The sequence below is a fragment of the Pseudophryne corroboree genome, chromosome 1 (genome assembly GCF_028390025.1).
Source record: "Pseudophryne corroboree isolate aPseCor3 chromosome 1, aPseCor3.hap2, whole genome shotgun sequence".
In the NCBI taxonomy this organism is placed as follows: Eukaryota; Metazoa; Chordata; class Amphibia; order Anura; family Myobatrachidae; genus Pseudophryne; species Pseudophryne corroboree.
In genome coordinates this window covers 787,982,208-788,008,328 of record NC_086444.1, presented here as the reverse complement: position 1 = coordinate 788,008,328, position 26,121 = coordinate 787,982,208, and the positions used below count along the sequence as shown (strand labels likewise).

General features: G+C 48.5%; 1 protein-coding gene and 1 pseudogene across 1 annotated transcript in view; both read left to right on the top strand.

Annotated features, from left to right (window-relative positions):
* The window catches only part of LOC134910357 (probable basic-leucine zipper transcription factor R), a 116,311-nt gene that overhangs the window by 6,638 nt on the left and 83,552 nt on the right, over positions 1–26,121 (top strand). The window lies entirely within an intron of this gene.
* Positions 8,183–8,301, top strand: LOC134958719 (5S ribosomal RNA; annotated as a pseudogene).

Sequence of the window (26,121 nt, the reverse complement as noted above, 5' to 3'; positions counted from 1 at the left end):
CGATTCCAAAATTCCCACTCACGTGGTGCAAAGTTACGGGAATCGTGAATGAGAGTCCACGAGGTTAGTGATCACAGGAAAATTCGGTTGTCGGGATTGGCACTGTTGATTACAATCAGAGGACCCCCTGACCACACGCAAATTGAAGGAGAGAATATTGGAACACCTGGGAAACATCCGTAATGCCTCCAGAGATCTGACACGAATGAAACAGCTTACATCAGTAGCGAGACACTTTAACTCTGTCCACAAAGGATCCATCAAAGGTTTCAAGACCTTCTGCTTAGATCAGATACATCTTGGAATACGAGGAGGAGACATAACCAAAGAACTATATAAAAAGGAGAGTGAATGGATTTTTCGTTTAAACAGTCTGAAACCTTTTGGTCTTAATGAAACCATTAATTATGGAGTTTTTTTGTAAAATATGTCTCATCTGTTTCTCACCTGTCGTCAATTTTTAGACAATAACAATATTCTGTTTTTAATTTAGTCAGCCTACCCGCACACATGCACATTTACACCTAGGTGTAAGTGCATGTGTACAAGTGAATTTTCCAGTGTACCAACAAATGGTTACACTGATACTTTGTCACACCTCTTTTTCAGTATATCAATTCAATTATTTATAACCTACTATCTCTCTCCCCCACTGCTCTCACCCTCACCACAGGTCCCCTAGCACGCCCCCCTTTCATCCCCCAATCCCCTTTGTCCCAACATGCACCTTCTCATTTCCCTCTCATTTCACCACCATCAGTCCACTCATCCGTATCACCCCTAGCCAATGACATTTCCCGCATAATACACCATTTCACAACAATCACCCCTTTCCCTACACCTATCATCCCCCATCTCTCACTGCTCCCACCCCCACCCACAAGTCTCTCCCCCCATGCCCCCCTTTCATCCCTCCATTCCTCCCTGTTCCAACATACACCTCCTCAATTCAATTAATTCATTTCTACTACCCCCAGCTAACCACACTCCTGTACACCGTCACACCTCCCTTCCCTACCTAATTCACTCAGTCCCTCCTTCCCTCACACCTCCCCCTTTCCCTTCCCACCACAACATACCGCTCCATTCCCCTCCTCTTTCCATTCACCAACATGGCTTCACTGGCTTCCCTTAACACACACCCCTCTCCCCCTCTTGCCGTTCTAACAACAATCCAGGCACGCCTTTCATCTATCCACCCATCCGTTCTATTTTAATTTATCCTTGGCATATCTTGCCCACTTCAACAACCTTCTTTCTCTATCGTCCTAGTGGATGCTGAGGTTCCTGAAAGGACCATGGGGAATAGCGGCTCCGCAGGAGACAGGGCACAAAAAGTAAAGCTTTTCCAGATCAGGTGGTGTGCACTGGCTCCTCCCCCTATGACCCTCCTCCAGACTCCAGTTAGATTTTTGTGCCCGGCCGAGAAGGGTGCAATTCTAGGTGGCTCTCATAAAGAGCTGCTTAGAGAAAGTTTAGCTTAGGTTTTTTATTTTACAGTGATTCCTGCTGGCAACAGGATCACTGCAACGAGGGACAGAGGGGAGAAGAAGTGAACTCACCTGCGTGCAGGATGGATTGGCTTCTTGGCTACTGGACATCAGCTCCAGAGGGACGATCACAGGTACAGCCTGGATGGTCACCGGAGCCGCGCCGCCGGCCCCCTTGCAGATGCTGAAGTAAGAAGAGGTCCAGAATCGGCGGCTGAAGACTCCTGCAGTCTTCTAAAGGTAGCGCACAGCACTGCAGCTGTGCGCCATTTTCCTCTCAGCACACTTCACACGCAGTCACTGAGGGTGCAGGGCGCTGGGGGGGGGCGCCCTGGGAGGCAAATGTAAACCTATATAAAGGCTAAAAATACCTCACATATAGCCCCCAGAGGCTATATGGAGATATTTAACCCCTGCCTGTATTCACAAAATAGCGGGAGACGAGCCCGCCGAAAAAGGGGCGGGGCCTATCTCCTCAGCACACGGCGCCATTTCCTCTCACAGCTCCGCTGGTCAGGACGGCTCCCAGGTCTCTCCCCTGCACTGCACTACAGAAACAGGGTAAAACAGAGAGGGGGGGCAAATTTAATGGCAATATCTTGATATATATAAAGCAGCTATAAGGGAGCACTTATTATAAGGCTATCCCTGTCATATATAGCGCTTTTTGGTGTGTGCTGGCAGACTCTCCCTCTGTCTCCCCAAAGGGCTAGTGGGTCCTGTCTTCGTTTAGAGCATTCCCTGTGTGTCTGCTGTGTGTCGGTACGTGTGTGTCGACATGTATGAGGACGATATTGGTGTGGAGGCGGAGCAATTGCCAAATATGGGGATGTCACCTCCTAGGGGGTCGACACCAGAATGGATGCCTTTATTTATGGAATTACGGGATAGTGTCAACACGCTAAAGCAGTCGTTTGACGACATGAGGCGGCCGGACAATCAATTAGTGCCTGTCCAGGCGCCTCAAACACCGTCACGGGCTGTAAAACGCCCTTTGCCTCAGTCGGTCGACACAGACCCAGACACAGGCACTGATTCCAGTGGTGACGGTGACGAATCAACCGTATTTTCCAGTAGGGCCACACGTTATATGATTTTGGCAATGAAGGAGGCGTTACATTTAGCTGATACTACAGGTACCACTAAACAGGGTATTATGTGGGGTGTGAAAAAACTACCTATAGTTTTTCCTGAATCAGAAGAATTAAATTACGTGTGTGATGAAGCGTGGGTTGCCCCTGATAAAAAGCTGATAATTTCAAAGAAATTATTGGCATTATACCCTTTCCCGCCAGAGGTTAGGGAGCGCTGGGAAACACCTCCTAGGGTGGACAAGGCGCTAACACGCTTATCAAAACAAGTGGCGTTACCTTCTCCTGAGACGGCCGCACTTAAAGATCCATCAGATAGGAGGATGGAAAATATCCAAAAAAGTATATACACACATGCAGGTGTTATACTACGACCAGCTATAGCGACTGCCTGGATGTGCAGTGCTGGGGTAGTTTGGTCAGAGTCCCTGATTGAAAATATTGATACCCTGGACAGGGACAATATTTTACTGTCGTTAGAACAAATAAAGGATGCATTTCTTTATATGCGTGATGCACAGAGGGATATCTGCACACTGGCATCACGGGTAAGTGCTATGTCCATTTCGGCCAGAAGAGCTTTATGGACGCGACAGTGGACAGGCGATGCGGATTCAAAACGGCATATGGAAGTTTTGCCGTATAAAGGGGAGGAGTTATTTGGAGTCGGTCTATCAGATTTGGTGGCCACGGCTACAGCCGGGAAATCCACCTTTCTACCTCAAGTCACTCCCCAACAGAAAAAGGCACCGACTTTTCAACCGCAGCCCTTTCGTTCCTTTAAAAATAAGAGAGCAAAGGGCTATTCATATCTGCCACGAGGCAGAGGTCGAGGGAAGAAACAGCAACAGGCAGCTCCTTCCCAGGAACAGAAGCCCTCCCCGGCTTCTACAAAAGCCTCAGCATGACGCTGGGGCTTCTCAAGCGGACTCGGGGACGGTGGGAGGTCGTCTCAAAAATTACAGCGCGCAGTGGGCTCACTCGCAGGTAGATCCCTGGATCCTGCAGATAATATCTCAGGGGTACAGGTTGGAATTAGAGACAGATCCACCTCGCCGTTTCCTGAAGTCTGCTTTACCAACGTCCCCTTCCGAAAGGGAGACGGTTTTGGAAGCCATTCACAAGCTGTACTCTCAGCAGGTGATAGTCAAGGTACCTCTTCTACAACAAGGGAAGGGGTATTATTCCACTCTATTTGTGGTACCGAAGCCGGATGGCTCGGTAAGGCCTATTCTAAATCTGAAGTCCTTGAACCTGTACATAAAGAAGTTCAAGTTCAAGATGGAGTCACTCAGAGCAGTGATAGCGAACCTGGAAGAAGGGGACTTTATGGTGTCCTTGGACATCAAGGATGCGTATCTCCACGTTCCAATTTACCCCTCACACCAGGGGTACCTCAGGTTCGTTGTACAAAACTGTCACTATCAGTTTCAGACGCTGCCGTTTGGTTTGTCCACGGCACCTCGGGTCTTTACAAAGGTAATGGCCGAGATGATGATTCTTCTTCGAAGAAAAGGCGTATTAATTATCCCATACTTGGACGATCTCCTAATAAGGGCAAGGTCCAGAGAACAGCTAGAGATGGGATTAGCAATATCTCAAGAGGTGCTAAAGCAGCACGGATGGATTCTGAATATTCCAAAATCCCAATTAATGCCGACAACTCGTCTGCTGTTCCTAGGGATGATTCTGGACACGGTTCAAAAAAAGGTTTTTCTTCCCGAGGAAAAAGCCAAGGAGTTATCCGACCTGGTCAGGAATCTCCTAAAACCAGGAAAGGTGTCTGTACATCAATGCACACATCTTCAGATGCACCTGCGGATAACCCTGTCTCCAAGGACAAGGGTATCTCTTCTGTGGTGGTTGCAGAGGGCTCATCTATTGGAGGGCCGCAGATTCGGCATACAGGATTGGATCCTGGTGACCACGGACGCCAGCCTGAGAGGCTGGGGAGCAGTCACACAAGGAAGAAACTTCCAGGGAGTGTGGTCGAGCCTGGAAAAGTCTCTTCACATAAACATTCTGGAACTAAGAGCAATCTACAATGCTCTAAGCCAGGCGGAACCTCTGCTTCAAGGAAGACCAGTGTTGATCCAGTCGGACAACATCACGGCAGTCGCCCATGTAAACAGACAGGGCGGCACAAGAAGCAGGAGTGCAATGGCAGAAGCTGCCAGGATCCTTCGCTGGGCGGAGAATCACGTGATAGCACTGTCAGCAGTGTTCATCCCGGGAGTGGACAACTGGGAAGCAGACTTCCTCAGCAGACACGATCTTCACCCGGGAGAGTGGGGACTTCATCCAGAAGTTTTCCACATGCTAATAAACCGTTGGGAAAGACCAATGGTGGACATGATGGCGTCTCGCCTCAACAAAAAACTGGACAGGTATTGCGCCAGGTCAAGAGATCCGCAGGCAATAGCTGTGGACGCGCTGGTAACACCTTGGGTGTACCAGTCGGTGTATGTGTTTCCTCCTCTGCCTCTCATACCAAAGGTATTGAGAATCATACGGCAAAGCGGAGTAAGAACGATACTAGTGGCTCCGGATTGGCCAAGAAGGTCTTGGTACCCGGAACTTCAAGAGATGGTCACGGACGATCCGTGGCCTCTACCTCTAAGACAGGACCTGCTTCAGCAGGGACCGTGTCTATTCCAAGACTTACCGCGGCTGCGTTTGACGGCATGGCGGTTGAACGCCAGATCCTAAAAGGAAAAGGCATTCCAGAAGAAGTCATTCCTACCTTGATTAAGGCAAGAAAGGAAGTCACCGCGAAGCATTATCACCGCATTTGGCGGAAATATGTTGCGTGGTGCGAGGATCGGAGTGCTCCGACGGAGGAATTTCAACTGGGTCGTTTCCTACATTTCCTGCAATCAGGATTGTCTATGGGTCTCAAATTGGGATCTATTAAGGTTCAAATTTCGGCCCTGTCAATATTCTTCCAAAAAGAATTGGCCTCAGTTCCTGAGGTCCAGACTTTTGTCAAAGGAGTACTGCATATACAGCCTCCTGTGGTGCCTCCGGTGGCACCGTGGGATCTAAATGTAGTTTTAGATTTCCTCAAATCCCATTGGTTTGAACCACTAAAAAATGTGGATTTGAAATAACTCACATGGAAAGTGACTATGTTACTGGCCCTGGCGTCCGCCAGGAGAGTATCTGAACTGGCGGCTTTATCTTATAAAAGCCCTTATTTAATTTTCCATTCGGATAGGGCAGAGCTGCGGACGCGTCCGCATTTTCTCCCTAAGGTGGTATCAGCGTTTCACCTGAACCAGCCTATTGTAGTGCCTGCGGCTACAAGCGACTTGGAGGACTCCAAGTTGTTGGACGTTGTCAGAGCTTTAAAAATATACATTTCAAGGACGGCTGGAGTCAGAAAATCTGACTCGCTGTTTATACTGTATGCACCCAACAAGTTGGGTGCGCCTGCTTCTAAGCAGTCGATTGCTCGTTGGATTTGTAACACAATTCAACTTGCACATTCTGTGGCAGGCCTGCCACAGCCTAAATCTGTTAAGGCCCATTCCACAAGGAAGGTGGGCTCATCTTGGGCGGCTGCCCGAGGGGTCTCGGCATTACAACTCTGCCGAGCAGCTACGTGGTCAGGGGAGAACACGTTTGTAAAATTCTACAAATTTGATACCCTGGCAAAGGAGGACCTGGAGTTCTCTCATTCGGTGCTGCAGAGTCATCCGCACTCTCCCGCCCGTTTGGGAGCTTTGGTATAATCCCCATGGTCCTTTCAGGAACCTCAGCATCCACTAGGACGATAGAGAAAATAAGAATTTACTTACCGATAATTCTATTTCTCGGAGTCCGTAGTGGATGCTGGGCGCCCATCCCAAGTGCGGATTATCTGCAATACTTGTACATAGTTATTGTTAACTAATTCGGGTTATTGTTTAGGGAGCCATCTTTCAGAGGCTCCTCTGTTATCATACTGTTAACTGGGTTTAGATCACAAGTTGTACGGTGTGATTGGTGTGGCTGGTATGAGTCTTACCCGGGATTCAAAATCCTCCCTTATTGTGTACGCTCGTCCGGGCACAGTACCTAACTGGAGTCTGGAGGAGGGTCATAGGGGGAGGAGCCAGTGCACACCACCTGATCTGGAAAAGCTTTACTTTTTGTGCCCTGTCTCCTGCGGAGCCGCTATTCCCCATGGTCCTTTCAGGAACCTCAGCATCCACTACGGACTCCGAGAAATAGAATTATCGGTAAGTAAATTCTTATTATTTCCGCTGTCAAGCTTATCTATCTATTTATTTCCATCAATCATTCCTATTCATTGCAACCCGAATATGTGCCATAAGTTTAAGTCACATCATTCCCACATCTATGATGGCATCCGTTATCTCGCGATTTTTCAATCACCTCTATCTACCCATCCGTTTCATCCCAATCGTTTCTGACATATCTTGCCCACTCCAACAACCTTCTATCCCCGTTGTCAAGCTTATCTATTTATTTTTATTTTATTCCAGTCAATCATTCCATTCATTGCAACCTTAATGTGTGCCATCAGTTTAAGTCACATCATTCCCACATCTAAGATGGCGTCCGTGATCTCGCGAGTCTTCAATCACCTCCAGTCCCTCCGCCTTGTCGTCATAGCGTTGCGAACGCTGTCTCCTAGCAACCGCGCACACGAGCAGCAACTACACTTGTTATCCAACACTCCCTGATTGGTCTATTTGACTTTCCGCTGCTACAAAAGCCCGCTCCCCACACCGGACCATACGGAACCCGGAAGTGAACAAGCCTAAGGGCGAAACGCGTTTTCCGCATTCCGCAAGGGGTCTCGTCGACACAGCTTCATCCTGGCATCAGCCTGATTCATTTGCTTGCTCTCTCTGGCTCTCTCATCTCACTGGTGAAACCGTAAGCCCCACTATCTTGTGGCTGTATGCCACGGATAGTAACTCTTGCTGTAAATCTAGGCAGAAGTGCCTCAATTATCCCACATTCAGTGTGTATTACAGTGGTTTTTTGGGGGTTCTTACAGTATACCAAGCACACAGCACCTTGCATGAGGTTAAGCTGAAAATGTATTATGACTTGAATAGCAAATGCATATGAATAGCATATACCTCTCATATTTGTCTGATATTTTGGATCTGATGATTTTCTTTATTTGCTTTATTCTCTTCAGCAATTGACATATGTTAATAACGGGATATTCATATCCTATTCTTAGTATGAAATTTTACTGATTCAAAGCCTCTATTATCTATTTAAGTTCCAAACACTTCTGCAACTGTTGTGAGTTTTTTCTATCTCCCATCTGATATCCATCACAGAGAATTATTCCTCTTGGATAAACCAGGACATTAGTGGCAGTCAGGGGGTCCTCTGATTGTAATCAACAGTGCCAATCCCGACAACCGAATTTTCCTGTGATCACTAACCTCGTGGACTCTCATTCACGATTCCCGTAACTTTGCACCACGTGAGTGGGAATTTTGTAATCGGGTCTAACGTGGAAAGCAGATCCACACATTTTCACAACCTTTTCTCTATCACTTTTCTGTCGATCTCTCCAAAATTTCATCATTCTTATATAGGTGCACTCTCATTGGTGTTCACATAAAAATTCTCTACTACCATACCACGCTGCCAGCGCCCGATCTCGTCTGATCTTGGAAGCTAAACAGCGTTGGGCCAGGTCAGTATCAGGAAGGGAGACTGCCTGCGAATACCTGGTGTTGTAGAGTAGGATTTTCCTCACTTATGTGATAATAACACCAACAGCAGTATCACCACTAATTCTATTCAGTAATCCCTATATCTCAGTTTCCATCTCAGTGTTTACAACACAATGGTTTTTTCCACTGTTTTCAGGATGTCCATTATTTCCTGTTTAATATTTTCTCAAATCATGATATGTGTATGCTAACTTTGTGTACCGCTCATAGAGGTGTGACTTCTGATTATTACCCTAGTCACTTATAGCCAAAGAGCACAGCCTTATATACTAATGTGTCTTGACCACCCTGTGGTTCCATCAATACAGTAATCCTGTACTGGTCAGGGGGAATGGGGGTATGACCAATTCATGTCTACAACCCTCCCATATACTCTTTACCATAAAGAGACCAGAACATTTTTATTTATAAGCAAGATATTTTCAAATTTGTATTTTCAAGGATAGATTTCAGGGAAGAACCTTGTGTCATAATAATGTCAATAAAAGTTATGTTTTAAATATTCCTTCATAATTGTTATATATAACCTATTTTTCCTACAAGAGTGCGCCCACACAAGAGCCTTCCTTTTTCTTCCAGTTTTTCACTGCCTGAGGTTCAGACGTTTGTAAAGGGAGTGCTGCATATTCAGCCCCCTTTTGTGCCACCAGTGGCACCTTGGGATCTTAACGTTGTGTTGGATTCCCTGAAATCCCACTGGTTTGAACCACTTAAGACCGTGGAACTAAAGTATCTCACGTGGAAAGTGGTCATGCTGTTGGCCTTAGCATCGGCGAGGCGTGTATCAGAATTGGCGGCTTTGTCATGTAAAAGCCCTTATTTGATCTTCCATATGGACAGGGCGGAATTGCGGACTCGTCCCCAATTTCTCCCAAAGGTGGTATCATCGTTTCATTTGAACCAACCTATTGTGGTCCCTGCGGCTACTCGGGGCTTGGAGGACTCCAAGTTGCTGGACGTAGTCCGGGCTTTAAAAATATGTTTCCAGAACGGCTGGAGTCAGGAAGACTGACTCGCTGTTTATTCTGTATGCATCCAATAAGCTGGGTGCTCCTGCTTCAAAGCAAACTATTGCTCGCTGGATCTGTAGCACGATTCAGCTGGCTCATTCTGCGGCTGGATTGCCGCATCCAAAATCAGTGAAAGCCCATTCCACAAGGAAGGTGGGCTCTTCTTGGGCGGCTGCCCGAGGGGTCTTGGCTTTACAGCTTTGCCGAGCTGCTACTTGGTCGGGTTCAAACACTTTTGCAAAGTTCTACAAGTTTGATACCCTGGCTGAGGAGGACCTTGTGTTTGCTCATTCGGTGCTGCAGAGTCATCCGCACTCTCCCGCCCGTTTGGGAGCTTTGGTATAATCCCTATGGTCCTTACGGAGTCCCCAGCATCCACTAGGACGTTAGAGAAAATAAGAATTTACTCACCGGTAATTCTATTTCTCGTAGTCCGTAGTGGATGCTGGGTGCCCGTCCCAAGTGCGGACTTTCTGCAATACGTGTATATAGTTATTGCTTAATAAAGGGTTATTGTTATGAGCCATCCGTTGAGTGATGCTCAGTTGTTGTTCATACTGTTAACTGGGTAAGGTTATCACGAGTTGTACGGTGTGATTGGTGTGGCTGGTATGTGTCTTACCCTGGATTCCAAAATCCTTTCCTTGTAATGTCAGCTCTTCCGGGCACAGTTTCCCTAACTGAGGTCTGGAGGAGGGGCATAGAGGGAGGAGCCAGTGCACACCAGATAGTACCTAATCTTTCTTTAGAGTGCCCAGTCTCCTGCAGAGCCCGTCTATTCCCCATGGTCCTTACGGAGTCCCCAGCATCCACTACGGACTACGAGAACTAGAATTACCGGTGAGTAAATTCTTATTTCTCTGACGTCCTAGTGGATGCTGGGAACTCCGTAAGGACCATGGGGAATAGCGGCTCCGCAGGAGACTGGGCACAAATAGAAAGCTTTAGTACTACCTGGTGTGCACTGGCTCCTCCCCCTATGACCCTCCTCCAAGCCTCAGTTAGATTTTTGTGCCCGAACGAGAAGGGTGCACACTAGGGGCTCTCCTGAGCTTCTTAGTGAAAGTTTTAGTTTAGGTTTTTTATTTTCAGTGAGACCTGCTGGCAACAGGCTCACTGCATCGAGGGACTAAGGGGAGAAGAAGCGAACTCACCTGCGTGCAGAGTGGATTGGGCTTCTTGGCTACTGGACACCATTAGCTCCAGAGGGACCGATCACAGGCCCAGCCTTGGAGCTCGGTCCCAGAGCCGCGCCGCCGGCCCCCTTACAGAGCCAGAAGCAAGAAGAGTCCGGCAAATCGGCGGCAGAAGACATCCTGTCTTCCACAAGGTAGCGCACAGCACTGCAGCTGTGCGCCATTGCTTCTCAGCACACTTCACACTCCGGTCACTGAGGGTGCAGGGCGCTGGGGGGGGGGCGCCCTGAGCAGCAATAGAAACACCTTGGCTGGCTAAAAATACATCACATATAGCTCCTGGGCTATATGGATGAATTTTAACCCCTGCCAGATTTTCACAAAAAGCGGGAGAAAGGCCGCCGAGAAGGGGGCGGAGCCTATCTCCTCAGCACACAGGCGCCATTTTCCCTCACAGCTCCGCTGGAAGGACGTCTCCCTGACTCTCTCCTGCACTACAGAAACAGGGTAAAAAAGAGAGGGGGGCACTAATTGGCGGGATATTAACAATACAGCAGCTATAAGGGAGAAACACTTATATAAGGTTGTCCCTATATCTATATATAGCGCTCTGGTGTGTGCTGGCATACTCTCCCTCTGTCTCCCCAAAGGGCTAGTGGGGTCCTGTCCTCTATCAGAGCATTCCCTGTGCGTGTGCTGTGTGTCGGTACGTTTGTGTCGACATGTATGAGGAGGAAAATGATGTGGAGGCGGGGCAATTGCCTATAATAGAGATGTCACCCCCTAAGGAGTCGACACCTGAGTGGATGGCTTTATGGAAGGATTTACGTGACAGTGTCAGCTCCTTACAAAAGACGGTTGATGACATGAGACAGCCGACTAATCAGCTAGTCCCTGTCCAGGCGTCTCAGAAACCATCAGGCGCTCTAAAAAGGCCGTTACCTCAGGTGGTGGATACTGACGTCGACACGGATACTGACTCCAGTGTCGACGGTGAGGAGACAAACGTGACTTCCAGTAGGGCCACACGTTACATGATCACGGCAATGAGAGAGGTGTTAAACATTTCTGATACTGCAAGTACCACTAAAAAGGGTATTATGTGGGGTGTGAAAAAACTACCTGTAGTTTTTCCTGAATCAGACGAATTAAATGAGGTGTGTGATGAAGCGTGGGTTTCCCCCGATAAAAAACTGATAATTTCTAAAAAGTTATTGGCATTATACCCTTTCCCGCCAGAGGTTAGGGCGCGTTGGGAAACACCCCCTAGAGTGGATAAAGCGCTCACACGCTTATCAAAACAAGTGGCGTTACCGTCTCCTGATACGGCCGCCCTCAAGGAACCAGGTGACAGAAAACTGGAAAATATCCTAAAAAGTATATACACACATACTGGTGTTATACTGCGACCAGCAATCGCCTCAGCCTGGATGTGCAGCGCTGGGGTACCTTGGTCGGATTCCCTGACTGAAAATATTGATACCCTGGATAGAGACAGTATATTGTTGGCTATAGAGCATTTAAAAGATGCATTTCTATATATGCGAGATGCACAGAGGGATATTTCCACTCTGGCTTCAAGAGTGAGTGCGCTGTCCATTTCTGCCAGAAGAGGATTATGGACGCGACAGTGGTCAGGTGATGCGGACTCTAAACGGCATATGGAAATATTGCCTTATAAAGGGGAGGAGTTATTTGGGGTCGGTCTATCGGACCTGGTGGCCACGGCAACTGCTGGGAAATCCACATTTTTACCCCAGGTAGCCTCTCAACATAAAAAGACGCCGTCTTATCCGGCTCAGTCCTTTCGTCCCCATAAGGGCAAGCGGGCAAAAGGTTCCTCTTTTCTGCCCCGGGGCAGAGGAAGGGGAAAAAGACTGCAACAGACAGCCACTTCCCAGGAACAGAAGCCCTCCCCCGCTTCTGCCAAGTCCTCAGCATGACGCTGGGGCCTTACAAGCGGACTCAGGCACGGTGGGGGCCCGTCTCAAGAATTTCAGCGCGCAGTGGGCTCACTCGCAAGTGGACCCCTGGATCCTGCAAGTAGTATCTCAGGGGTACAAATTGGAGTTCGAGACGTCTCCCCCTCGCCGGTTCCTGAAGTCTGCTTTACCAACGTCTCCCTCCGACAGGGAGGCAGTATTGGAGGCAGTTCACAAGCTGTATTCCCAGCAGGTGATAATCAAGGTACCCCTCCTGCAACAAGGGAAGGGGTATTATTCCACGCTGTTTGTAGTACCGAAGCCGGACGGCTCGGTGAGACCAATTTTAAATCTGAAGTCTTTGAACACTTACATACAGAGGTTCAAATTCAAGATGGAGTCACTCAGGGCAGTGATCGCGAACCTGGAAGAGGGGGACTATATGGTGTCTCTGGACATCAAAGATGCCTACCTCCATGTCCCCATTTACCCTTCTCATCAAGGGTACCTCAGGTTTGTGGTAGAAAACTGTCACTATCAGTTTCAGACGCTGCCGTTTGGATTATCCACGGCACCTCGGGTCTTTACCAAGGTAATGGCCGAAATGATGATTCTTCTTCGAAGAAAAGGCGTTTTAATTATCCCTTACTTGGACGATCTCCTGATAAGAGCAAGATCCAGAGAACAGTTAGTAGTCGGAGTAGCCCTATCTCAAGTAGTGCTACGGCAGCACGGCTGGATTCTAAATATCCCAAAATCGCAGCTGATTCCGACAACACGTCTTCTGTTCCTAGGGATGATTCTGGACACAGTCCAGAAAAAGGTGTTCCTTCCGGAAGAAAAAGCCAGGGAGTTATCCGACCTAGTCAGAAACCTCCTGAAACCAGGGCAAGTCTCAGTGCATCAATGCACAAGAGTCCTGGGAAAGATGGTAGCTTCCTACGAAGCGATTCCATTCGGCAGATTCCACGCAAGAACGTTCCAGTGGGATCTGCTGGACAAATGGTCCGGATCGCATCTTCAGATGCATCAGCGGATAACCCTGTCCCCAAGGACACGGGTGTCTCTTCTGTGGTGGTTGCAGAGTGCTCATCTTCTAGAGGGCCGCAGATTCGGCATTCAGGACTGGGTCCTGGTGACCACGGATGCCAGCCTGAGAGGCTGGGGAGCAGTCACACAGGGAAGAAATTTCCAGGGCTTGTGGTCAAGCCTGGAGACATCACTTCACATAAATATCCTGGAGCTAAGGGCCATCTACAATGCTCTAAGCCTAGCAAGACCTCTGCTTCAAGGTCAGCCGGTGCTGATCCAGTCGGACAACATCACGGCAGTCGCCCACGTAAACAGACAGGGCGGCACAAGAAGCAGGAGGGCAATGACAGAAGTTGCAAGGATTCTTCGCTGGGTGGAAAATCATGTGATAGCACTGTCAGCAGTGTTCATCCCGGGAGTGGACAACTGGGAAGCAGATTTCCTCAGCAGACACGACCTTCACCCGGGAGAGTGGGGACTTCATCCGGAAGTTTTCCACATGATTGTGAACCATTGGGAAAAACCAAAGGTGGACATGATGGCGTCTCGCCTCAACAAAAAACTGGACAGATATTGCGCCAGGTCAAGAGACCCTCAGGCAATAGCTGTGGACGCTCTGGTAACACCGTGGTGTACCAGTCAGTGTATGTGTTCCCTCCTCTGCCTCTCATACCAAAGGTACTGAGAATTATACGGAAAAGGGGAGTAAGAACAATACTAGTGGCTCCGGATTGGCCAAGAAGAACTTGGTACCCGGAACTTCAAGAGATGCTCACGGAAGATCCGTGGCCTCTACCTCTAAGAAGGGCCTCTACCTCTAAGAAGGGATCTGCTTCAGCAGGGACCTTGTATGTTCCAAGACTTACCGCGACTGCGTTTGACGGCATGGCTGTTGAACGCCGGATTCTAAAAGAAAAGGGCATTCCAGAGGAAGTTATTCCTACCTTGATTAAAGCTAGGAAGGAAGTGACCGCACAACATTATCACCGCATTTGGAGAAAATATGTTGCGTGGTGTGAAGCCAAGAAGGCCCCAACGGAAGAATTTCAATTGGGTCGATTCCTACATTTCCTGCAGGCAGGATTGTCTATGGGCCTAAAATTGGGGTCTATTAAAGTTCAAATTTCGGCCTTATCAATTTTCTTCCAGAAAGAATTGGCTTCAGTGCCTGAAGTACAAACTTTTGTCAAGGGTGTACTACATATACAGCCCCCAATTGTGCCTCCAGTGGCACCGTGGGATCTAAACGTAGTTTTGGATTTTCTCAAATCTCATTGGTTTGAGCCTCTCAAATCGGTAGATTTGAAGTATCTTACATGGAAAGTAACCATGCTACTGGCCCTGGCTTCAGCCAGGAGAGTTTCAGAGTTGGCGGCTTTATCGTACAAAAGCCCATATCTGATTTTCCATTCGGACAGGGCAGAACTGCGGACACGTCCTCATTTTCTCCCTAAGGTGGTTTCGGCTTTTCACTTGAACCAGCCTATTGTGGTGCCTGCGGCTACTAGCGACTTGGAGGACTCCAAGTTACTGGACGTTGTCAGAGCATTGAAAATATATATTTCAAGGACAGCTGGAGTCAGAAAATCTGACTCGTTGTTTATCTTGTATGCACCCAACAAGATGGGTGCTCCTGCGTCTAAGCAGACGATTGCTCGTTGGATCTGTAGCACAATCCAACTTGCACATTCTGTGGCAGGCCTGCCACAGCCTAAAACTGTTAAAGCCCACTCCACAAGGAAGGTGGGCTCATCTTGGGCGGCTGCCCGAGGGGTCTCGGCCTTACAACTTTGCCGAGCAGCTACGTGGTCAGGGGAGAACACGTTTGTAAAATTTTACAAATTTGATACTCTGGCTAAAGAGGACTTGGAGTTCTCTCATTCGGTGCTGCAGAGTCATCCGCACTCTCCCGCCCGTTTGGGAGCTTTGGTATAATCCCCATGGTCCTGACGGAGTCCCCAGCATCCACTAGGACGTTAGAGAAAATAAGAATTTACTTACCGATAATTCTATTTCTCATAGTCCGTAGTGGATGCTGGGCGCCCATCCCAAGTGCGGATTGTCTGCAATACTTGTACATAGTTATTGTTACAAAAATCGGGTTATTATTGTTGTGAGCCATCTTTTTTTAGAGGCTACTTCTGTGTTATCATACTGTTAACTGGGTTCAGATCACAAGTTGTACGGTGTGATTGGTGTGGCTGGTATGAGTCTTACCCGGGATTCAAGATCCTTCCTTATTGTGTACGCTCGTCCGGGCACAGTACCTAACTGAGGCTTGGAGGAGGGTCATAGGGGGAGGTGCCAGTACACACCATGTGATCCTAAAAGCTTGCTTTTGTGCCCTGTCTCCTGCGGAGCCGCTATTCCCCATGGTCCTGACGGAGTCCCCAGCATCCACTACGGACTATGAGAAATAGAATTATCGGTAAGTAAATTCTTATTTATTGTTGGATAATTGGTAACTTACTGTTAGTAATACACACAGGTGAGGTTTGTTCATCGACAGATTACCATGAAGTGACCCTGGAAAAATGGAAAAGGGGGGGGGTGGAGTGTGCCTTGTGCAATTTGGGTCCAAACAAAAATAGGTGTGGTTAAAACATTTTCTTTCTCCGGCAGGGTCCACAGGTTATCCACAGGATAACAATGGGATATGATTGAGCGACCGGATTGGCACCAAACGATCACAAGCTTTCAGTCCTCCCAGGATGCAACGGGCCCGTCCATATATCCCCGCCCACTGGCTCAGGCAAATCAGTTTTTTGTTTGGTGCAGCAGGAGCCAGACCATGGTCACAGGGCTGCTGTAAAAAGTTAGAGAATGGCAACCCTAAGCTTTCTTATTTTATTTTCTCTGACGTCCTAGTGGATGCTGGGAACTCCGTAAGGACCATGGGGAATAGCGGCTCCGCAGGAGACTGGGCACAAAAAGTAAAAGCTTTAGACTAGCTGGTGTGCACTGGCTCCTCCCCCTATGACCCTCCTCCAAGCCTCAGTTAGATTTTTGTGCCCGAACGAGAAGGGTGCAAGCTAGGTGGCTCTCCTGAGCTGCTTAGAAGTCAAAGTTTAAATAGGTTTTTTATTTTCAGTGAGTCCTGCTGGCAACAGGCTCACTGCATCGTGGGACTAAGGGGAGAAGAAGCGAACTCACCTGACTGCAGAGTGGATTGGGCTTCTTGGCTACTGGACATTAGCTCCAGAGGGACGATCACAGGTTCAGCCTGGATGGGTCCCGGAGCCGCGCCGCCGGCCCCCTTACAGAGCCAGAAGAGCGAAGAGGTCCGGAGAAAGCGGCGGCAGAAGACGTTCCTGTCTTCAAATAAGGTAGCGCACAGCACTGCAGCTGTGCGCCATTGCTCTCAGCACACTTCACACTCCGGTCACTGAGGGTGCAGGGCGCTGGGGGGGAGCGCCCTGAGACGCAATAAAAACGATATAAAAACCTTATATGGCTAAAAAAAATGCATCACATATAGCTCCTGGGCTATATGGATGCATTTATCCCCTGCCAGTTTCCTGAAAAAAGCGGGAGAAAAGGCCACTGTGAAGGGGGCGGAGCCTTTCTCCTCAGCACACAAGCGCCATTTTCTTTCACAGCTCCGCTGGAAGGACGGCTCCCTGACTCTCCCCTGCAGTCCTGCACTACAGAAACAGGGTAAAACAGAGAGGGGGGCACTATTGGCAGCTAATATATAAATACAGCAGCTATAACAGGGAGTAACACTTATATAATGTTATCCCTGTATATATATAGCGCTCTGGTGTGTGCTGGCAAACTCTCCCTCTGTCTCCCCAAAGGGCTAGTGGGGTCCTGTCCTCTATCAGAGCATTCCCTGTGTGTGTGCTGGGTGTCGGTACGATTGTGTCGACATGTATGAGGAGGAAAATGATGTGGAAGCAGAGCAATTGCCTGTGTTAGTGATGTCACCCCCTAGGGAGTCGACACCTGACTGGATGGTAGTAATTAAAGAATTACGTGACAATGTCAGCACTTTGCAAAAAACTGTTGACGACATGAGACAGCCGACAAATCAATTAGTGCCTGTTCAGGCGTCTCAGACACCGTCAGGGGCGCTAAAACGCCCGTTACCTCAGATGGTCGACACAGACCCTGACACGGATACTGAATCCAGTGTCGACGGTGACGAGACAAACGTAATGTCCAGTAGGGCCACACGTTACATGATCACGGCAATGAAGGAGGCATTGAACATTTCTGACACTACAAGTACCACAAAAAAGGGTATTATGTGGGGTGTGAAAAAACTACCAGTGGTTTTTCCTGAGTCAGATGAATTAAATGAGGTGTGTGATAAAGCGTGGGTTTCCCCCGATAAAAAACTGCTGATTTCTAATAAATTATTGGCACTATACCCTTTCCCGCCAGAGGTTAGGGCACGTTGGGAAACACCCCCTAGGGTAGATAAGGCGCTCACACGCTTATCAAAACAAGTGGCGTTACCGTCTCCTGATACGGCCGCTCTCAAGGAACCAGCTGATAGAAGGCTGGAAAATATCTTAAAAGGTATATACACACATACCGGTGTTATACTGCGACCAGCGATCGCCTCAGCCTGGATGTGCAGCGCTGGAGTGGCTTGGTCGGATTCCCTGACTGAAAATATTGATACCCTGGATAGGGACAGTATATTATTAACTATAGAGCATTTAAAGGATGCATTACTATATATGCGAGATGCACAGAGGGATATTTGCACCCTGGCATCTAGAGTAAGTGCGATGTCCATTTCTGCCAGAAGAACGTTATGGACGCGACAGTGGTCAGGTGATGCGGATTCCAAACGACATATGGAAGTATTGCCGTATAAAGGGGAGGAGTTATTTGGGGTCGGTCTATCGGACCTGGTGGCCACAGCAACGGCTGGAAAATCCACCTTTTTACCCCAGGTCACCTCTCATCAGAAAAAGACACAGTCTTTTCAAACCCAGTCCTTTCGTCCCTATAAGGGCAAGAGGGAAAAAGGCCGCTCGTTCCTGCCCCGGGGCAGAGGAAGGGGAAAAAGACTGCACCATGCAGCCTCTTCCCAGGAGCAGAAGCCCTCCCCCGCTTCTACCAAGTCCTCAGCATGACGCTGGGGCTCTGCAAGCAGACTCGGGCACGGTGGGGGGCCGTCTCAAGAATTTCAGCGCGCAGTGGGCTCACTCGCAAGTGGACCCCTGGATCCTGCAGGTAGTATCACATGGGTACAAATTGGAATTCGAGACGTCTCCCCCTCGCCGGTTCCTGAAGTCTGCTCTACCAACGTCTCCCTCCGACAGGGAGGCAGTATTGGAAGCTATTCACAAGCTGTATTCCCAGCAGGTGATAATCAAGGTACCCCTCCTACAACAGGGAAAGGGGTATTATTCCACACTGTTTGTGGTACCGAAGCCGGACGGCTCGGTGAGACCAATTTTAAATCTAAAATCTTTGAACACTTACATAAAAAGGTTCAAATTCAAGATGGAGTCACTCAGAGCAGTGATAGCGAACCTGGAAGAAGGGGACTATATGGTATCTCTAGACATCAAGGATGCTTATCTCCATGTCCCAATCTACCCTTCTCACCAAGGGTACCTCAGGTTTGTGATACAAAACTGTCATTATCAGTTTCAGACGCTGCCGTTTGGATTGTCCACGGCACCACGGGTCTTTACCAAGGTAATGGCCGAAATGATGATTCTTCTTCGAAGAAAAGGCGTATTAATTATCCCTTACTTGGACGATCTCCTGATAAGGGCAAGGTCCAGGGAACAGTTAGAGGTCGGAGTAGCACTATCTCAAGCAAGGCCTCTGCTTCAGGGTCAACCGGTATTGATCCAGTCGGACAACATCACGGCTGTCGCCCACGTAAACAGAAGAGATGCTCACGGAGGACCCGTGGCCTCTACCTCTAAGGAAGGACCTGCTCCAGCAGGGACCTTGTCTGTTCCAAGACTTACCGCGGCTGCGTTTGACGGCATGGCGGTTGAACGCCGGATCCTGAAGGAAAAAGGCATTCCAGATGAAGTCATCCCTACCCTGATCAAGGCCAGGAAGGATGTAACTGCAAAACATTATCATCGCATTTGGCGAAAATATGTTGCGTGGTGTGAGGCCAAGAAGGCCCCTACGGAGGAATTTCAACTGGGTCGTTTCCTACATTTCCTGCAAGCAGGATTGTCTATGGGCCTAAAATTAGGATCCATTAAGGTTCAAATTTCGGCCCTGTCGATCTTCTTCCAGAAAGAACTGGCTTTAGTGCCTGAAGTTCAGACGTTTGTCAAAGGGGTACTGCATATACAGCCTCCTTTTGTGCCTCCAGTGGCACCTTGGGATCTCAATGTAGTTTTAGGGTTCCTAAAATCACATTGGTTTGAACCACTTGCCACAGTGGATTTGAAATATCTCACATGGAAAGTGGTAATGCTGTTGGCCCTGGCTTCAGCCAGGCGCGTATCAGAATTGGCGGCTTTATCCTATAAAAGCCCTTACCTGATATTTCATTCGGATAGGGCGGAATTGAGGACTCGTCCTCAATTTCTCCCTAAGGTGGTTTCAGCGTTTCACATGAATCAACCTATTGTGGTACCTGTGGCTACTAGGGACTTGGAGGTCTCCAAGTTGCTGGACGTAGTCAGGGCCCTGAAAATATATGTTTCCAGGACGGCTGGAGTCAGAAAATCTGACTCGCTGTTTATACTGTATGCACCCAACAAGCTGGGTGCTCCTGCTTCTAAGCAGACGATTGCTCGTTGGATTTGTAGTACAATTCAACTTGCACATTCTTTGGCAGGCCTGCCACAGCCAAAATCTGTAAAAGCCCATTCCACAAGGAAGGTGGGCTCATCTTGGGCGGCTGCCCGAGGGGTCTCGGCTTTACAACTTTGCCGAGCAGCTACTTGGTCAGGGGCAAACACGTTTGCTAAATTCTACAAATTTGATACCCTGGCTGAGGAGGACCTGGAGTTCTCTCATTCGGTGCTGCAGAGTCATCCGCACTCTCCCGCCCGTTTGGGAGCTTTGGTATAATCCCCATGGTCCTTACGGAGTTCCCAGCATCCACTAGGACGTCAGAGAAAATAAGAATTTACTTACCGATAATTCTATTTCTCGTAGTCCGTAGTGGATGCTGGGCGCCCATCCCAAGTGCGGATTGTCTGCAATACTTGTATATAGTTATTGTTACAAAAAAAACGGGTTGTTTATTGTTGTGAGCCATCTTTTCAGAGGCTCCTACGGTTATCATACTGTTAACTGGGTTCAGATCACGAGTTGTACGGTGTGATTGGTGTGGCTGGTATGAGTCTTACCCGGGATTCAAGATCCTTCCTTATTATGTACGCTCGTCCGGGCACAGTATCTTAACTGAGGCTTGGAGGAGGGTCATAGGGGGAGGAGCCAGTGCACACCAGCTAGTCTAAAGCTTTTACTTTTTGTGCCCAGTCTCCTGCGGAGCCGCTATTCCCCATGGTCCTTACGGAGTTCCCAGCATCCACTACGGACTACGAGAAATAGAATTATCGGTAAGTAAATTCTTATTTTTATAGTCTTACTATGTTTTGAGTGATCTTTCCTAACTGTCTTATACGCATATTGGAAAGAGTCGCTCCGAACAACTCTCCGCCGGGTCGCAACAACGCTTACCCACGTTACAAGTGCTGTTACAACGGGCGTCTGTGTCAGATAGACTAGCAGGTCCAGCAGACGTTACCAGGATGTAGCCAGAGCACGGGGAGAAGGTAAGGCATCGGTTCGACTTAGAAGCGGAATAACGGACACAGCCGCACTGTATTGTGAGGAGACTACTAAACAGTAGCTGGCACGCCGCCACCACGGGTGCTCCAGCGCTAGGCTTTAGGGATCATAAGGCACCAGGATTAGCATGAGGCTGCGATCCCTAGGGTTGATGTCAGCGGTGGGGAGTCAGACGCTCTCCTGGTTGCCTCTTCCCCCAGTTCATGACCAGTTTCCGTCGGTCTCCCGCCATGAACTGATTGCCTCACTTCCGTCTCAAACGCTACCACGAGGGGTCTCGGTCGTAGCATAGGACGCTGCGTCTGTGTATACTAAGCGTTACCATGAGGAGACCCGGTAGCAGTACAAGCGTCTGCATACACAGTGCGTTTGTGTTCACTAAAAGTTCCCGGAGCGGCAGTGTACACTAGTAGCGTCTTGATCCATTTAGCGATCGCTAACGTATTGATCGATCTGGGAAGTGGGGTGAGTCTCCCTGTATCCCACTCTACTGAGTACGGGTTATACAACACTAAATAGTTACGTTTTAGTGCCTATTGCGTATGAGTCTGTGTACATTACTGTGGTTTTCTTAGCAATGCGTCTGAATACGTAAAAAATCTGTATAGAACAGAATTCAGTAATATGTACTCCTACATACTTTGAAATGTGTTTGTAGTTGATAATATGCTCATATGACTAATATATATAACATGTGACTGACTGCTAGTGTGATTGCTGACTTTATATATGTTTGTTAGTGGTTTCTTCTGAGCCTCAATGCTGGTGCATGGGATGAGGTCAGATTGATATCACTTTAAAGTAGTAAAGTGGTTACAGTCACATATTGTGTGGTACACTGTGAAAAACTAATTATCATGTCTAAGAGCGGCAAAAGTGATGAGGTTACAGTAACACCAACACTCATAACATGTTTGTCCTGCAAGGTGGGATTGCCCTCTCAGGATCTGGCACATGATGGGTTATCTACAAATTGTTTTACGTTTCAACGTATTGCAAGGCAGGTCCCTGTTCAACGGCAGGTAGATCCACCTTGGGCTATGTTTGCACAGACCCTGTCCAGTATAGCAGCAGGAGTAGGGTACACTATTAACCCATACATGCAGCTCCCTTCTTACGTTTTAGCCCCAACAGCTTCACCAAGGAAGCAAGCTGATAAACCGAGTATAAATATATCATCGAATTCACAGGCTACACAGGATGATGCATCAGATGATGATAGCTATATATACTCTGCTTCAGCATATGAAGAACAGGTAGAGGGTATCAGCTCAGAGGATATAGCTGAATTAATTGGAGCAATGAAGGCTATTCTGTCCTTAGAAGAATCAGTAGAGCCGGTGTTAAAAACTAAGGCACCTGTGTTTAAACGTCCCAAAACAGTTAGGGTCGAGTTTCCAGGGTCAGATCAGCTGACGGAAATCATGGAGGAAGCTTGGGCTACACCCAATAAAAAAAAATAGAATTCCAAAAAAATGTGATTCCTACTACCCATTTCTCTGATGTCCTAGTGGATGCTGGGAACTCCGTAAAGACCATGGGGAATAGCGGGCTCCGAAGGAGGCTGGGCACTCTAGAAAGATTTATGACTACCTGGTGTGCACTGGCTCCTCCCACTATGACCCTCCTCCAAGCCTCAGTTAGATCTTGTGCCCGGCCGAGGTTGGATGCACACTAGGGGCTCTCCTGAGCCCTTAGAAAGAAAGTATAGATTTAGGTTTTTTATTTTCAGTGAGACCTGCTGGCAACAGGCTCACTGCAGCGAGGGACTAAGGGGAGAAGAAGCGAACTCGCCTGCTTGCAGCCGGATTGGGCTTCTTAGGCTACTGGACACCATTAGCTCCAGAGGGATCGACCGCAGGCCCAGTCCTTGGTGTTCGGTCCCGGAGCCGCGCCGCCGTCCCCCTTACAGAGCCAGAAGCAAGAAGAGGTCCGGAAAAACGGCGGCAGAAGACATCAGTCTTCACCAAGGTAGCGCACAGCACTGCAGCTGTGCGCCATTGCTCCTCATACACACTTCACACTCCGGTCACTGAGGGTGCAGGGCGCTTGGGGGGGGCGCCCTGAGCAGCAATAAAAACACCTTGGCTGGCAAAAATACCACAATATATAGCCCCAGAGGCTATATATGTGGTAAATACCCCTGCCAGAATCCAGAAAAAAGCGGGAGAATAGGCCGCGGAAAAGGGGCGGAGCTATCTCCCTCAGACACACTGGCGCCATTTTCTCTTCACAGTGCAACTGGAAGAAAGCTCCCCAGGCTCTCCCCTGTAGTTTTCAGGCTCAAGGGTAAAAAAGAGAGGGGGGGCACTAAATTTAGGCGCAATATTGTATATACAAGCAGCTATGGGGGAAAATTCACTCAGTTATAGTGTTAATCCCCTCACTATATAGCGCTCTGGTGTGTGCTGGCATACTCTCTCTCTGTCTCCCCAAAGGGCTTTGTGGGTCCTGTCCTCAGTCAGAGCATTCCCTGTGTGTGTGCGGTGTGTCGGTACAGCTGTGTCGACATGTTTGAGGAGGAGGCTTATATAGTGACGGAGCAGATGCCGATAAATGTGATGTCGCCCCCTGTGGGGCCGACACCAGAGTGGATGGTTAGGTAAAAGGTATTAACCGACAGTGTCAACTCCTTACATAAAAGGGTGGATGACGTAACAGCTGTGGGACAGCCGGCTTCTCAGCCCGTGCCTGCCCAGGCGTCTCAAAGGCCATCAGGGGCTCAAAAACGCCCGCTCATTCAGATGGCAGACACAGATGTCGACACGGAGTCTGACTCCAGTGTCGACAAGGTTGAGACATATACACAATCCACTAGGAACATCCGTGACTTGATCCCGGCAATAAAAATAATGTGTTACACATTTCTGACATTAACCTCTAAAAATGGGGTTTTTATGTTTGGGGAGAAAAAGCAGGCAGTGTTTTGTTCCCCTATCAGATGAATGAATGAAGTGTGTGAAAAGAGTGGGTTCCCCCTGATAAGAAACTGGTAATTTCTAAAAAGTTACTGATGGCGTACCTTTTCCCGCCAGAGGATAAGTTACGCTGGGAGATATCCCCTGGGGTGGATAAGGCGCTCACACGGTTGTCAAAATAGGTGGCACTGCCGTTTTAGGAACGGCCACTTTGAAGGTACCTGTTGATAAAAAGCAGGAGGCTATCCTGAAGTCTGTATTTACACACTCAGGTACTAGACTGAAACCTGCAGAGCGTGCTGCTGCAGCGTGGTCGGTGACCCTGTCAAACATACTAGTTTGCTAACATGAGAACATATTAAAGACGTCGTCTTATATATGAGGGATGCACAGAGGGATATTTTGCCGGCTGGCATCCAAAATGAATGTAATGTCCATTCTGTCAGGAGGGTATTAGAGACCTGTCACTGGACAGGTGATGCTGACCTTAAAAGGCGCATAGAGATTCTGCCTTATAAGGGTGAGGAATTATTTGGGGATGGTCTCTGGGACCTCGTATCCGCAGCAACAGCTGGGAAGAAATATTTTTACCTCAGTTTTCCTCACAGACTAAGAAAGCACTGTATTATCAGGTACAGTCCTTTCGGCTTCAGAAAAGCAAGCGGGTCAAAGGCGCTTCCTTTCTGTACAAAGACAAGGGAAGAGGGAAAAAGCTGCACCAGTCAGCCTGTTCCCAGAATCATAATTCTTCTCTCGCTTCCTCTGAGTCCACAGCATGACGCGGGGGCTCCACAGGTGTAGCCAGGTACGGTGGGGGGCCGTCTCAAAAGTTTCAGCGATCAGTGGGCTCGCTCACAGGTGGATCCCTGTTTCATTCAAGTAGTATTTCAGGGGTACAAGCTGGAATTCGAGATGTCTTCCCCCCGCCGTTTCTTCAAATATGCCTTGCCGACAACTCCCTCAGGCAGGGAGGCTGTGCTAGAGGCAATTAATAAGCTGTATTCCCAGCAGGTAATACTTAAGGTGCCCATACTTCAACAAGGACGGGGTTACTATTCCACACGGTTGGGGTACCGAAACCGCATGGTTCGGTGTGACCCTTCTTTATATTTAAAATCCTTGAACACATGCATAAAAAATTCAAGTTCAAGATGGAATCGCTCAGGGCGGTTATTGCAAGCCTGGACGAGGGGGATTACATGGTATCCCGGGACATCAAGAATGCTTACCTGCATGTCCCTATTTACTATCCTCGTCAGGAGTACCTCAGATTTGTGGTACAGGATTACCATTACCAAGTCCAGACTCTGCCGTTTGGACTGTACATGGCACCGAGGAGGTTACCAAGGTAATGGCCGGAATGATGATACTCCTTCGAAAAAGGGGAGTTTTAATTATCCCGTACTTGGACAATCTCCTTATAAGGGCGAGGTCCAAGGAGCAGTTGCTAGTCGGGGTAGCACTATTTTGGAAAGTGCTACAACAGCACGGTTGGATTTTAAACAGTCCAGAGTCACAGCTGGTTCCTACGACACGTCTACTGTTCCTGGGGATGGTTCTGGACACAGACCAGAAATAAGTGTTTCTCCCGGTGGAGAAAGCCAAGGAGCTGTCATCTCTAGTCAGAGACCTACTGAAGCCAAAACAGTTATCGGTGCATCATTGCACGCGAGTCCTGGGAAAAATGTTAGCTTCCTACGACGCAATCCCATTCGGCAGGTTCCATGCAAGAACTTTTCAGGGGGACCTGTTGGACAAGTGGTCCGGGTCGCATCTTCAGATGCATTAGGCTGATAACCCTGTCTCCAAGGACCAGGGTATCTCTACTGTAGTGGCTGCAGAGTGCCCATCTTCAAGAGGGCCGCAGGTTCGACATACAGGACTAGGTCCTAGTGACCATGGATGCCAGCCTTTGAGGCTGGGGGGCAGTCACACAGGGAAGAAACTTCCAGGGACTTTGGTCAAGTCAGGTGACTTCCCTACATAAATATTCTGGAACAGAGGGCCATTTACAATGCCCTGAGTCAGGCAAGGCCTCTGCTTCAAAACCAGCCGGTCCTGATCCAATCAG